Source organism: Salarias fasciatus, chromosome 10 (assembly GCF_902148845.1).
Source record: "Salarias fasciatus chromosome 10, fSalaFa1.1, whole genome shotgun sequence".
Taxonomy (NCBI): Eukaryota; Metazoa; Chordata; class Actinopteri; order Blenniiformes; family Blenniidae; genus Salarias; species Salarias fasciatus.
Window position 1 is genome coordinate 2777786 of NC_043754.1, and position 4312 is coordinate 2782097.

Consider the following 4312-nt stretch of genomic DNA (forward strand, 5'->3'; position numbering starts at 1 on the left):
ATGATGTGTGTGTTCTCAATAAAAATAAAGACATCAATAGTTACAAAGAAAGCTGTCATCTTTTATATCAATAAAATTCAGAAAAAAGAAAAGGAATGTTGATATGCCACTTTTATTTTTCTAACTGTGAAGAAACAACACTTTGTGCCAGCAGATGGAGAGATGAGCCACTTTACTGTCTTATTTGTGACAAAAGAGAAGAAACAGCAGGAATAAAAACCTTTACATTCAAGATGAATTCCGTATTTGATTCATAATTTCATTGATACTTATGTTACTTAAAAAACAAACATTTTTCTGGTCTCAAGCTGTGAATCACAGCCACCAGATGTTCCAGTTGTTTTCCTCTAGTGCTGATTTTTGCAGCCTGAAGCTGAAGCCTGTTTTCACTCCATCCTCCCTCCAGAGGTTTTCAGTTCGTTTTATCTGTTTGGTGGAAATGTTTGGATTCCCTTCTCTGGATTTACTTTGTTTTTAGAGCACCGTCTAGTTTGCCTGAGGATTTCCATGCGTCACATTTTGATGTAAATGAAACATGCAAACCAGCCGACGACCCTCCCCCTTTCAGAGCGTCTGTTTCTGCACCTCAGTGACAAGTTTGATGAAAGACGTGAAAGTGACTGAAGTCCAAGTAAAAAGGAGGTAATGAATAGAGAAAAGACCACCTGTGTGTTTTCTGCGACCTGAAGTGTTTGGGTGTGAGCTGATGAGAAGTTCTCTGACACGATAACTCAGAAATGTTTCAGTCTCACTGGATTCTTTACACAGATGTGTTTCTTTCCTCTGTGGGCTGGATCATTACAGGGAACCAGTCCAGGCTTTGGGCAGGGCTTCCTCGTGGCATTATGGGATTTATAGGCTGCTTTTCGCCATCAGGGTGAGGATGAGGACGGGCCACCTGGATGTGTTGTCCCTCTGGCTGTTAATGGGTGTGAGGAGTTTATTATTTCTGGGTTTGATTGAAATGTGTTGAGAATTGGTGCAGGCAGGATGCCCTAAAAAAGATTTGATCAACTTGTGAGTTTGTGCCCTAATTGTCACATTTCACTCATGAGTCTTGAAATAAAGACTCCACTTGTCCTGTAACCCTGAAGGATCCTCCCGGCGGAGCAGACAGGAACAGGAAGGCCGTCACGCTGACAGGAGACCTGCAGCTCTGCTCCCCGCTGAGCCGGAGGAAGTCTGCAGAACGAGACCCAACCTGCAGCTCTGAACATCAGAGAAGAGACGGGCCGAGGCGGCGGCGGCGGTGGAAATGACAGAGTGGGCCGGGGAGGAAGAGCAGGTGCTCTGAGGGGACGCCTCGTGCTCTGTGGAAGTGGGTCAGGCAGCAGGCGACGTCCACGTGTCACCTGGCGTGGACGGGCGGCCACGTCTGTCCAGGTGGAGCTGGCAGAGGGTGAAAGTCACGGGGCCTCCGGCGGCAGATCGTACATGTCTTTACATGAAGCAGGAACAAAGGATCAGAGGTGGAGGAAGCAGAGGGGAGACGGCCTTGTGCTGCAGGAAACCGTCCTCGGCCTCCCGGGTCCACATGACGTTGGAAACAGGGCTCTGGATGAGAATGATGAAAAAAAAACCCTCCTCGTCAGAGCCATATGGATATTTTAGAAGCTGGCCGGGATCAGGGTTATGAGCAGAGCGTCTTCCTTCTCTTTAGCATCCTGAATCAGACAGGAAGACTGAGATGGAAACGTCCATCTCAAGTCCTTTCATGAGCCTTTTGACCTCAGAGCAAACCATCAGGAGGCGAAGGACTTTAAACAGAACAATGCTGAGAGGCTGGGCGGGTTTCAGCCTGACAGGATGAATGAAACCAGATGGTTCAGCCTCAGAAAGCTCTGAATGGAGGCTCGAGTTTACCTTCTGGAGGTGGAGGGATCATAGCGGTGTGTTAGCACTGTGTCGGTTTCTGTGTGGAATTTTGTGAGTGTGTGTCTGTGGGATCAGTTGGCCCAGTTGGCTTCAGTAACCCTGAAACTGGATAAAGTGCAGTAGAAGGCGGATGCTCTCTCAGGAGATTTCCCTTTATTCAGATAATAGACGTTTTGTCTGGAGATTCCCAAAAACCTTCTCCATACACGTGACACTTTGCTTCTCGCTTGCTCTCCTTTTATCTTCCATACATTCACTGATGGTGTTTTTTGCATCTATTTTCACACTGCAAAGACTTCTGGGAGGCAGAATGAGTCAGTGGGGTGGAAAGACTCCACAGCAGAACAGCCTATCATCACTTCAGAGGCCGGGAAGGCTGGATGAGGAGCAGTGCTGCATTATTATTTCATGGCTTCACCCCTGAAAGGCTCATCAGAGCTCATGTACAGAGTGTACCCTTCAGTGTGCGGGACGGGCTTCAGCTGCTTCAGCAGTGATTCACGCTCTGCGCTGCGTTCACGCGTTTCCTCACTGATTCAGAAAATTACGGAGGGGTTTGGTGCGTCTGTGATCAAACGGCTTGTTGGAGCGACGCCTCTGTGTTTAGGAGTGATGAGCTGGAGGTGTGAGGAGGTGAGGAGATCCCGGGCAGCTGGAGCAGAGACCGGGCCGTCCCGGCCCGCCCGGCCCTCCCGGCCCGCCCGGTCCCCGCGCAGGCCCCCGGTCCGGCACCGGAGCTCCGCGCTTCGGCCATCTTTGGAGACTTTATGCTAATTTACGCACAAATCTACGCTGGTGAAACCGGCAGCGAGTTGTGTTGTGTTGGAGCTGTCAGCATCTCTGATGTGGCGCATCTCGGCTGCGTGAAGCGTGCACGGTTTACGCAACGCGCGCCGGAAGCGCGGCGAGCCGACTTTCAGAATAAGAGCGGAATGTTTAGAACGGCGGCATTTTGACGTTTGACCCCATCGCTCTAGAAAAACAGCTGAATAAATTATAGGAATATAAAAAAACCTAAAAACCTTTTACATATGTGTTATGCTATGAGCAACACAACTGTGGTTCATGTTAGAAAATAAAAAGAAACCAAACCACAGTTAGTGACATTTCTACACTGTGTCCAGCTGCTGTAATGAAACAAAACACCAAACACACATGAAGCAAAAACATAAATTAAAATGATCGATTTTGGAAAAAACAAACAAAAAACACTGGTTTGTAAATGACCACATTAAAATGAAGAACAGACTGGAGAAGTTCTAACATATAACACAAATAATAATGTAGGTCAATAAAGAGAAGCCCTGTTTTAGAGAATTTAGAAAAGAATTTAAGTTAAACAGCCTAATTGAAAAGATTGTAAAATAATTGTTGGAATGTTTCAGCCTGTTTACTATTTTTTTTTATGATTGAGCTCAAATCTCTGTTGGCTCCTTCTTCAATCAATCAATCAGATTTTATTTCTAAAGTGCCTTCCAACTGCCAAAAGGAGCACAAGGCGCTTAACAGAATGAAATAAAATAAATAAGTAAAACACTTTAAGAAACAGTACTAAAAGGGGCTGAACATCAAATGCTAAATGAAAAAAGTGCGTTTTCAGATTTCTTCTTGAAATGGAAAAGTGTGGTACAGTACAAAGATGGAAGGATGGATGACAGGGCAGTTTACAGCGGAAGAACAGAAAAACTCAACAAAACAACACAAAGAATGACGTCTGTGTTGTGACAACCCATCATTTCATCCAACGTGTCACCGTGGAGAGCTGGAAGTAAAGACACACACGTGTGTCAGTCCGTCACCCAACAGTCACTCTGACAGATCATTCAGGTTCAGACTTTTGGACTGTTAAAGGAAAGTGGAGCACTTACACAGGGAGAACATGAAAATTCCACACACACTCAAAGCCTTTACTTTCTGAGAATGAGACTAGATCGCCAACCACTGCACCACACTACAAGTCCTTCATTTGCAATTTTGTGTTTTAAAACTTTTTTTTAAACTAAGATGCAGAATGTTTTTAATTATCTCCCATAGTGAACAGGATGACGTGGCAGATGGATGGATGAAGATGTAAATAACAGACATGATTTTTTTTGCATGTTATACTTTTGCAGATATTCTGTTTATGTATATGTGGAATAAAACCTAATTCCAACCAGATAAAGAAACAGAATTGCTTTTGTTGCAAGCATTTCTTCTTTATTTCTGTGTGTAATATCAGTAAATGCATCTATTTATTTCAGTTTTTCAGCATGAAGTTAAAATTTTACACATTAATTATTGATTCAAACATTAACAATAATATGTATAAGTATCAAATGCTGCATGAGAATCAGTCTGATTCCTGTTTTATTGTTTGTTTCAGCTCTCTGCCGTGTTTGTGCGCAGACCTTTACTTCCAAAGCGCGCACCGGATGCGCGCTGCCGGTGCGGTCTC